Here is a 12,170-nt window from a genome sequence, read left to right as displayed (position 1 = left end):
CAAAGGACAGATGGTATTCGAATTTAAATGTCATTTTCTTTCTGAAGCAGATTGCCTCGTATATAAACAGATAAAAGAAACCAGTTTGCAGCTGAATTAATCATCAGATAAACATATTACATGGATGTGTCCTGCTAGTTGTACTGTCTAAGGACTTCAATCAAACTGTTATGTGAATACCTACTATGTGCCCAGAGCGATGCTAGGCACCCTCTAATAGCATCAACAGAATTTTGTCTGGCCCACAGATCAGCTCAGCCAGTTCTTCAAAGAGAAATGTTGTTCCTGTTTTTCTTGCTATTCATCTTCCCTTGCCATTTTGATGGGCCCCCTGGTCAGACACCTAACCCCAGACATCCACAGCCACAGAGCACAAACCTGCCATAGTACCATGGAACCATGGAACCACTTCCCAGCTCTCTGTAAGCATCAATCAGAGTTGTCAAATCTTCAACTTGGGAGAGTTGTTTGAGCCTATAATCAGGAATAGATTTGCTCAAGCACAAAAGGAAAGATCCATGTGGTGTATCTGTGCCCCTCTGCCGTGTTAGGACCTTTGCCTTATGCTTCCTGGGATAGACGGCAGATAACTGCTTTGATGCTTGAACAAATTGCAAGTGGATGAATTCTAGTTCCATATGACATAAGGTATATAGATAATTATTGCAGGTTGCAAATGGCAACAAACCAGACTCTGCTTCTTCAAACCTACAAATTTTTTGAAAAGGATAAAAATATTATTCATTTTTCCAGTGATTACCACAAGTAACATAATTCTTAATATATCTTATTACAGCCATTACCCTTTTCCTTTGAGCACAAACACATCCCTCTTTGTCAGAAGCAGTTTACTGGTTCAATCTGAGCTCACCTCTGCCCACAATACCCCATGCTTTCCATTATTTTATCTAATGGCTTTTGATGGAAAAGTCAACATTAAGCATAACTCTACTAGTGTCAGTAGCATCAAAACTACCAATATAATTTTATTTCATGTAAACCATTCTATCTATAAGCTATATTACTACTAACCTGACAGTTATCTCTCACTGTAAAATTTTAATTTTATTCCATTATGTTTGCCACTGTTATATAATCTCTTGCTATCAACACAACTCTCTGTGACTTGAATTCTACCACATTTTCACACCAAAGTCAAGTCTTGTTATCATAGTGTCCTTGAGAACCCACGGCAAAGAATTGTGCTTAGCCATGGTATTCTCAATATTTCCTCTAAGAATCCCCTCCAGCGAGGCCGGGTGCAGTGGCTCACACCTGTAATCCCCAGCACTTTGGGAGGCCAAGGCAGGTGGGTCACCTGACATCAGAAGTTCAAGACCAGCCTGGCTGACATGGTGAAACCATGTCTCTACTAAAAATACAAAAATTAGCCGGGTGTGGTAGTGAGCGCCTGTAATCCCAGCCACTTGGGAGGCTGAGGCAGGAGAATCACTTGAACCCGGGATGTGGAGGTTGCAGTGAGCCAAGATCGTGCCACTGCACTCCAGCCTGGGCGACAGAGTGAGACTCCATCTCCAAAACAAAAAATAAAAAGAACCCCCTCCAGTGAAGTCTCTATATGCAAATCTTCATGCCTTCCCACATGGCTCTATAGCAAGGCTCTGGTAAATTTAAAATAAGTGGCATGCAACACATGCAGTCCTTCCTATTACTTCTGAGACCATTTGTCTTATTTCCTTTCTAATATGCTTTGTGCCTGCTTTTCATTGTATTAGAGGCTAGTACTTAAGTGAAAATGGAGGAAAAAATAAACCAAAGCATTTGTATTGATTTATTTTGATCTGGGTCTTCAATCAAACTGCAGGTCCAACACTTGTGTTTTCAAGATGCTTTTTAGCCCCTGTTTTTTTTCCTCTACCCCTGTCCCATGAATCCAGGCTCCTTATTTTCCTGTTCCATTAAAAGGTTATTACCTACTCTGTGTGTTCTTTAAACTGAGGAGTCAGCAAAATCTTTTAACATAGTTTCATTTACCCTTCAATTAAGTTTAGACATGAGATAAACCCTATTATGACTTTGACCTGAAACCACTATGAGACCTGGAAACAAATTTTTAAACTTTTATTTGCTCTAATACACATATTGGTTCCAATTGAAAAGGCTAAACTTAATTTTTTTTCCAAGGAAACAACAATTTTTTAAACCAAGTTTTATTCTTAAAGCCCTAGAAAGTTTTAAATAGAGTTATAAGGGGATAGTGGGGGGAGGGGGAGTATGGAGTTATTACTAAATGTAACCAAAAATAAATGCTTTTCTCACCATTAGAATCATATACACCTCTCCCATACTCTCCACCTCTAATATGGGAAAGGAAGGCTTTGAAGCAAAGTCATATTATGTTAGAACTTGGAACCATTCATACCAGCCTCATTTGCCAAATGAGGAAACTGAGGTTCATAATGGATTGGTGCCTTAACAGTAATGATAACCAAGGAAACAAAAGCCACTATTGTGCACTTACTATTAGCTAAACAAAAACTTTGCCTACAGTATCTCACTAAGCCTCATTAACAGCCATCGGAGATGAGTACTATCACAAGCTCCATTTTAAAGATGGAAAAACTCTGTCTTTTTGCTGGCAAGACGGCCAAATAGGAACAGCTCCAGTCTGCAGTTCCCAGCAAGACTGAATTAGAAGGCAGGTGATTTCTGCATTTCCAACTGAGATACCCAGTTCATCTCTTTGGGACTGGTTGGACAGTGGGTGCAGCCCACAGAGGGCAAGCTGAAGCAGGGTGGGGCATCGCCTCACCCGGGAAGCACAAGGGGTCGGGGAATTTTCTCCCCTACCCAAGGGAAGCCGTGAGGGAATGAGCCTGAGGAACCCTGCACTCCAGCCCATATACTGCACTTGTCCCACAGTCTTCACAACCCACAGACCAGGAGACCCCCTCTGGAGCCTACTCCACCAGGGCCCAGGGTTTCAAGCACAAAACTGGGTGGCCATCTGGGCAGACACCAAACTAGTTGCAGTTTTGTTTGTTTGTTTGTTTTCCATACCCCAGTGGTACCTGGAAGGCCAGCGAGACAGACTGTTCACTCCCCTGGAAAGGGGTGCTGAAGTCAGGGAGCCAAATGGCCTGGCTTGGTGGGTCCCACCACCAGGGAGCCTAGCAAACTAAGGGCCACTGGCTTGAAATTCTCACTACCAGCACAGCAGCAGCCTGAGATTGACATGGGATGCTCAAGCGTGGTGGGGGGAGGGGCATCCGCCATTGCTGAGGCTTGAGTAGGTGGTTTTACCCTTACAATGTAAACAAAGCCACCTGGAAGTTCGAACTGGGTGGGGCCCACTGTAGCTCACCAAGGCAGACTGCCAGATTTCTCCTCTCTGGGCGGGGCATCTCTGAAAAAAAAGGCTGCAGCCCCAGTCAGGGACTTATAGATAAAAATCCCCAACTCCCTGGGACAGAACACCTGGGGGAAGGGACAGTTGTGGGCACAGCTTCAGCAGACTTAAACATCCCTGCCTGATGGCTCTGAAGAGAGCAGCGGGCTTCCCAGCACAGCATTCAAGCTCTGCTAAGGGTCAGACTGCCTCCTCAAGTGGGTCCCTGATGCCTGTGTATCCTGAGTGGGAGACACCTCCCAGTAGGGGCTGACAGACACATCATACAGAAGAGCTCTGGCTTGCATCTGGCAGGTGCCCCTCTGGGACAAAGCTTCCAGAGGAAAGAACAGGCAGCAATCTTTGCTGTTCTGCAGCCTCCACTGGTGATACCCAGGCCAACAGGGTCTGGAGAGGACCTCCAGCAAACTCTAGCAGACCTGCAGCAGAGGGGCCTGACTGTTAGAAGGAAAACTAACAAACAGAAAGGGATAGCATGTCGACTCAAAGACCCCATCCGAAGGTCACCAACATCAAAGACCAATGGTAGATAAATCCACAAAGATGTGGAGAAACCAGCACAAAAAGGCTGAAAATTCCAAAAACCAGAACACCTCTTCTCCTCCAAAGGATCACAACTCCTCATCAGCAAGGGAACAAAACTGCATGGAGAATGAGTTTGACAAATTGACAGAAGTAGGCTTCAGAAGGTGGGTAATAACAAACTCCTCCTAGCTAAAGAAGCATGTTCTAACCCAATGCAAGGAAGCTAAGAACCTCGAAAAAAGGTTAGACGAATTGCTAACTAGAATAACCAGTTTACAGAAGAACATAAATGACCTGCTGGAGCTTAAAAACACAGCACAAGAACTTCATGAAGAATACACAAGTGTCAACAGCTGAATTAATCAAGTGGAAGAAAGGATATCAGAGATTGAAGATCAACTTAATGAAAAAAGTGAGAAGACAAGATTAGAGAAAAAAGAATAAAAAGGAACAAACGAAGACTCTAAGAAATATGGGACTATGTGAAAAGACCAAATCTACATTTGATTGATGTACCTGAAAGTGACGGGAGAATGGAACCAAGCTGGAAAACACTCTGCAGGATATTATCCAGGAGAGCTTCCCCAATCTAGCAAGGGAGGCCAACATTCAAATTCAGGAAATACAGAAACCACCACAAAGATACTCCTCAAGAAGAGTAACCCCAAGACTCATAATTGTCAGATTCACCAAGGTTGAAATGAAGGAAAAAATGTTAAGGGCAGCCAGAGAGAAAGGTCGGGTTACCCACAAAGGGAAGCCCATCAGACTAACAGCGGATCTCTCTGCAGAAACCCTAACAAGCCAGAAGAGAGTGGGGGCCAATATTCAACATTCTTAAAGAAAAGAATTTTCAACCCAGAATTTCATATCCAGCCAAACTAAGCTTCATAAGCTAAGGAGAAATAAAATCCTTTACAGACCAAATGCTAAGAGGTTTTTGTAACCACCAGGCCTGCCTTACAAGAGCTCCTGAAGGAAACACTAAACATGGAAAGGAACAAACAGTACCAGTCACTGCAAAAACATACCAAATTGTAAAGACCATCAACACTATGAAGAAACTGCATCAACTAAAGAGCAAAATAACCAGCTAGCATCATAATGACAGGGTCACATTCACATATAACAACATTAATCTTAAATGAAAAAGGGCTAAGTGCCCCAGTTAAAAGACACAGACTGGCAAATTGGATAGAGTCAAGACCCATCAGTGTGCTGTATTCAGGAGACCCATCTTGTGTGCAAAGACACACATAAGCTCAAAATAAAGGGATAGAGGAATATTTACCAAGAAAACGGAAAGCAAAGAAAAGCAGGAGTTGCCATCCTAATCTCTGATAAAACAGACTTCAAACCAACAAAGATCAAGAGACAAAGAAGGCCATTAAATAATGGTAAAGGGATCAATTCAACAAGAAGAGCTAACTATCCTAAATATATATGCACCCAATACAGGAGCACCCAGATTCATAAACCAAGTTCTTAGAGACCTACAAAGAGATGTAGACTCCCACACAATAATAGTGGGAGATTTTAACAACCCACTGTCAATATTGGACAGATCAACGAGACAGAAAATTAACAAGGATATTCAGGACTTGAATTTCGTTCTGGACCAAGCAGACCTAGTAGACATCTACAGAACTCTCAATCCCAAATCAACAGAATATACTTACTTCTCAGCACCTCATCACACTAATTCTAAAATTGACACATAATTGGAAGTAAAACGCTTCTCAGCAAATGCAAAAGAACGGAAATCATAACAAACAGTCTCTCAGACCACAGTTCAATCAAATTAGAACTCAGGATTAAGAAGCTTACTCAAAACCGCACAACGACATGGGAACTGAACAACTTGCTCCTGAATTACTTCTGGGTAAATAACGAAATTAAGGCAGAAATAAAGATGTTCTTTGAAACCAATGAGAACAAAGACAATGTACCACAATCTCTGGGACACATTTAAAGCAGTATTTAAAGGGAAATTTATAGCACTAAATGCCCATAAGAGAAAGCAGGAAAGATCTAAAATTGACACCTTAACACCAGAATTAAAGGAACTAGAGAAGCAACAGCAAACAAATTCAAAAGCTAACAGAAGACAAGAAATAATTAAGATCAGAACAGAACTGAAGGAGATAGAGACACGAAAAACCCTTCAGAAAGTCAATGGATCCAGGAGCTGGTTTTTTGAAAAGATCAACAACATACATAGACTGCTAGCCAGACTAATAAAGAAGAAAAGAGAGAAGAATCAAATAGACGCAATAAAAAATGATAAAGGGGCTATCATCACTGATCCCAGAGAAATACAAACTACCATCAGAATACTATAAACACTTTTATGCAAATAAACTAGAAAATCTATAAAAATAGATGAATTCCTGGACATATACACCCTCCCACGTCTAAACTAGGAAGAAGCTGAATCCCTGAATAGACCAATAACAAGTTCTGAAATTGAGGTAGTAATTAATAGCCTACCAACCAAAAAAAGTCCAGGACCAGACAGATTCACAGCCAAATTCTACCAGAGGTACAAAGAGGAGCTGGTACCATTCCTTCTGAAACTATTCCAAACAACAGAAAAAGAGGGACTCCTCCCTAACTCATTTTATGAGGTCAGCAGCATCCTGATACCAAAACCTGGCAAAGACACAACAAAAAAAGAACATTTCAGGCCAATATTCCTGGTGAACATCGATGCAAAAATCCTCAATAAAATACTGGCAAACTGAATCCAGAAGCACATCAAAAAGCTTATCCATGTGATCAAGTGGGCTTCATCCCTGGGAAGCAAGGCTGGTTCAACATACACAAATTAATAGACGTAATCTATCACATAAACAGAACCAATGACAAAAACCACAAGATTATTTCAATAGATGCCAAAAAGGCCTTTGACAAAATTCAACACCCCTTCATGCTAAAAACTCTCAATAAACTAGGTATTAATGGAATGTATCTCAAAATAATAAGAGCTATTTATGATAAACCCACAGCCAATATCATACTGAATGGGCAAAACCTGGAAGCATTCCCTTTGAAAACTGGCACAAGACAAGGATGCCCTCTCTCACCGCTCCTATTCAACATAGTATTGGAAGTTCTGGCCAGGGCAGTCAGTCAAGAGAAAGAAATAAAGGGTATTCAAATAGGAAGAGAGGAAGTCAAATTCTCTTTATTTGCAGATGGTATGATTGCATATTTAGAAAACCCTATCATCTCAGCCCAAAGTCTCCTTAAGCTGAGAAGCAACTTCAGCAAAGTCTCAGGACACAAAATCAATGTGCAAAAATCACAAGCATTCCTATACGCCAATAACAGACAAACAGAGAGCCAAATCATGAGTGAACTCCCATTCACAATTGCTATTAAGAGAATAAAATACCTAGAAATACAACTTACAAGGGATGTGAAGGACCTCTTCAAGGAGAACTATAAACCACCGCTCAAGGAAATAAGAGAGAATACAAACAAAGGGAAAAACATTCCATGCTCATGGAGTGAATCAATATCGTGAAAATGGCCATACTGCCCAAGGTAATTTATAGATTCAATGCTATCCCCATCAAGCTACCATTGATGTTCTTCACAGAATTGAAAAAAACTACTTGAAAGTTCATATGGAACCAAAAAAGAGCCTGCATAGCCAAAAGCATTCTAAGCAAAAAGAACAAAGCTGGAGGCATCATGCTACCTGACTTCAAACTATACTACAAGGCTACAGTAACCAAAACAGTATGGTACTGGTACCAAAACAAATATCTAGACCAATGGAAAAGAACAGAGGCCTCAGAAATAACACCACACATCTACAACCATCTGAACTTTGACAAACCTGACAAAAACAAGCAATGGGGAAAGGATTCCCTATTTAATAAATGGTGTTGGGAAAACTGGCTAGCCATATGCAGAAAACTGAAACTGGACCCCTTCATTACACCTTATACAAAAATCAACTCAAGGTGGATTAAAGACTTAAACATAAGACCTAAAACCATAAAAACCCTAGAAGAAAACCTAGGCAACACCATTCAGGACATAGGCATGGGCAAAGACTTCATATCTAAAACACCAAAAGCATGGCAACAAAAGCCAAAATTGACAAGTGGGATCTAGTTAAACTAAAGAGCTTCTGCACAGCAAAATATCATGAGCGTGAACAGGCAACCTACAGAATGGGAGAAAATTTTTGCAATCTATTCTTCTGACAAAGGGCTAATATGCAGAATCTACAAAGAACTTAAACAAAATTTACAAGATAGAAAGAAACAACCCTATCAAAAAGTGGGTGAAGGATAGGAACAGACACTTCTCAAAAGAAGACATTTATGCAGCCAACAGACACATGAAAAAATGCTCACCGTCAGTGGTCATTAGAGAAATGCAAATCAAAACCACAATGAGATAGCATCTCACTCCAGTTAGAATGACAATCATTAAAAAGTCAGGAAACAACAGGTGCTGGAGAGGATGTGGAGAAATAGGAAGGCTTTTACACTGTTGGTGGGAGTGTAAATTAGTTCAACCTTTGTGGAAGACAGTGTGGCGATTCCTCAAGGATCCAGAACTAGAAATAATATTTGACCCAGCAATCCCATTACTGGGTATATACCCAAAGGATTATAAATCATTCTACTATGAAGACACATGCACGTGTATGTAATTGCAGCACTATTCACAATAGCAAAGACTTGGAACCAACCCATATGTCCATCATTGATAGACTGGATAAAGAAAATGTGGCACATATACACCATGGAAGACTATGTAGCCATAAAAAAGGATGAGTTCATGTCTTTTGCAGGAACATGGATGAAGCTGGAAACCGTCATTCTCAGCAAACTAACACAAGAACAGAAAACCAAACCTGCATGTTCTCACTCATAAGGGGGAGTTGAACAATGAGAACACATGGGCGCAGGGAGGGGAACATCACACACCAGGGCCTGTTGGGGGGTTGGGGGCTGGGGGAGGGATAGCATTAGGAGAAATAACCAATGTAGGTGACGGGTTGATGGGTGCAGCAAACCACCATGGCACATGTATACCTATGTAACAAAACTGCACGTTCTGCACATGTACCCCAGAACTTAAAGTATAATAAAAAATTAAATTAAATTAAAATAAAATAAAGATGGAAAAACTGAGGCATAAGGAGGTTAACTAACTTGCCAAGGTCACACAGCTAGTATGTAATTGGCAGAACCAAGGCTCTAATTCTAGACTATGGCTTCCAATCTGTGACTCTGCCTGCCAGTTTCCCCAAACTATCAGATCACAGCACTCTTTCTTTCTTCCTTAGAAATTAGGTGAAGTAATATGATTCAAGTCTTCATCACAGGAAGCTGTAAGGTCAAAAGTATTTTCATACTAATACTGAGACGTGATTTGCTTTTTGTAGTCACTTTTTTTTTTACAAGTATACAGTGGAGCTTTCCAGAGTCAGAGTGATATCTGAGATCACAACAAACTGAATGCAGAAACTAATCTGAGAATCCAGCTGTCTATCAAGCCAGACATTAAAGAGATTTGCAAAAAAAAAAGTAAAACAATGCCACTCTTCCAATTTTTTTGTTTTGAAAAACATAATATTTTCATTAAGACTGTGTTATTTGTGTTAATAAGTAGTGAGTTTACTGATATTATTCTTAAATGAATATTTTAATTTTTAAACATGGTAAATATCAGTAAAGACAACATTCATAAACAAAAGCTCTTTGAAGTCCTCAATAAGAGTGTAAATGGGTCTTGTGAATAAAATGTTTGAGAACCACTGTTTTAGAATATCTGGTACTAATGTTAGCTCCTCTGGAATCTGGGATCTCCCTCCCTTCGGCACCAGCTTAGACCAATAAGACACCAGGGCTTCAAAACTCTGGTGTCAAAGAATAAGGAAGGGACAATGAGTATGAAGAAATTCAGATGAGTGTGAGTAGTGCTGCAACCTTCACCAGGCACACACACTGGTAGGTCATTTCACGTGTGTGTGTGTGTGTGTGTGTGTGTGTGTGTGTCTGTGTGTCCTCTGGAACTCCTCAGAACCTCCAGCCTCTAGTTAGTAAGAATCTCAAGAGCAAAGGATCCATGATTTTTTTCATGGATCTTTGGTCATTCTCTAGTATTACTAATTAATAAACACTCCTTATACAGTGGGTTCTTGAAGATGCTTAATGAATTCACCATCCCAGTATCAACATAGAGTGCCTAGCCTAATTTATCTTCCCCCATCCCTCACCTCTACACCCCCAAAACACATTCATATATCACTTTCTTCAAGTGAAATGTCCTGCCTGTCCCACTACTTCTGATTTTCAGAAAAGAAAAGAGGTGTGTTTGTAGGTCAGAACACTCCTCCTTCCCCTGGTTACTGAGCTCTATATTGTCAATGGCAGGAACTGAGTGCCCAGATACAGGCCAAACTGTACTAAAATAGTGTATCTGCAGTTTCTTTCTACAACTTAAAGAGAAGATTCAAAATTACTCAACCAGTTCCTACAAGAATTCTGTTGGGCTTCTTACATCTTTATGCCTGCTTGGAGAGTTCTGTTTACATACATTAGCATTTTGGAGATAAAATTACCAATTCTGTACTTCTTCCTTAATTATTTCCCTAGTCACTTTTACAATGGACCCTTTTACCTTTTGTCAATGTGGACAGGTATCTGCAGAAGGTGAATAATGGCAGGACTGTAACCCACTAATGAATAAGCACCCACAAAAAGGGAATGACTCCAATGCCTGTCATGAGAGGGAGACCAACAAAAACGTGAGAATTAAGATTGCATCAACCTTGAAAAGCAACTCTGCTGAGTGATGGCCATGATTCCTGGAAACTTTGCAAAAAGCAGCACTGATAAATCTTTGATTGCATTTTCTCCTTAGTGGATTTTTGTGTATTTCTGCCAATTTTTCACTAGCACTGCTACATATTTCTTGATTAGAACAGCACCAGATACTGTAATATCACTTTAAGTTCCACTCAATGCTCCCTCCTTAGCCTTAATTCAATGGAAGAATGATTTACTTGTACACAAAGCATGTGCTCCTGTATATCAATGTCACCGTCAGCCGCTCCCAGAAAGATTTAGTAGACACTATATATTAGAATAGCAATTATCACATGTCAGAACATTAAGCATTTTACATTTTCCAAATGATACATGAATAATTTGAGCTCTATGTGTACACAGCCATAATAAATCAAACATTTAATTTTCAAGCACTTTTGAGAGCAATAAAGGCATCCCTTCTTACTTTAAAACAGCCCATGGATTTTGCCTCAGTGCCTTGATTTATCCCTTCATGGATACACTACTAATCCCTGATCCACAAACACTTGTGCAAGCATCTGAAATTCTTAATAAATTACACTTATCTTAAATCACCCCAGAATCAGAAAGCATCAAACATTATTAAAGGATTCAAATTATTTATGAACACAAGAAAAATGACAAAAAAAGAGAGGTGCTGGAATGGTTGTGTAGTCAACTGCATAAAACTGGATAATGACAATTGATAATGAGTTTCATTTCATGGACATAGTTCAAGTTAAAATGTAATTTAAACAAAATGAAAACAAACAAAACACAATCCTTAATATTGCCAACTTTAAGAGATGGATAATTCAATTTGTACTTATTTTTTAATGTTTTATGTATTTTTCTTAATTGCTTTGGCAGGTGCGTTGTTACATACTCCTTAGCAGATTCTGCAAATCTGTACTTTTTAACACAGAGACAAGCCATGTAGGTGAGAGTTTTAAATTTTAACCACTTATTTTGATATTCAGCAGAGAAGCATTCCAGATGACTGGGCTTCCCATTAGCATTGATGCTACTGCGGTCTTTAACCCTTCTCCAAATGACACACATGTCTGGACAAGAACCATTACCAAGAAAGCAGAAAGAAAGATTTGTTCTAATGGATTCTATCTTGCAACCAAATGTAATACATTAATCAATACATTTGTTTGATCAAAAAGAAAGTAAAAGATATCACAAAAATCCCCATTATCCAGATTCTGACACCTGAATAAATAAATTATTTTACCCAAACTCACAACCAGGTGAGCAAAGCAAGGACAAGAATCAGGCAGGACTTACCTGTTCAGTCTATTCCTTTGCGTATGTGACAGTCTAGGAGAAATTGAAAAGGCTAGGCCATGGAAGTTCTTCAATGCAGCAAAGTAATGTTATGGAGAAATTAAACTCTGATAAAATGAAACGTTTGGGTTGCTTGGGGGGAAAGATGAAAACCAGTCATG

The sequence above is a fragment of the Pan troglodytes genome, chromosome 2 (genome assembly GCF_028858775.2).
Source record: "Pan troglodytes isolate AG18354 chromosome 2, NHGRI_mPanTro3-v2.0_pri, whole genome shotgun sequence".
NCBI lineage: Eukaryota > Metazoa > Chordata > Mammalia > Primates > Hominidae > Pan > Pan troglodytes.
Note: the sequence above shows the minus strand (reverse complement) of the source record.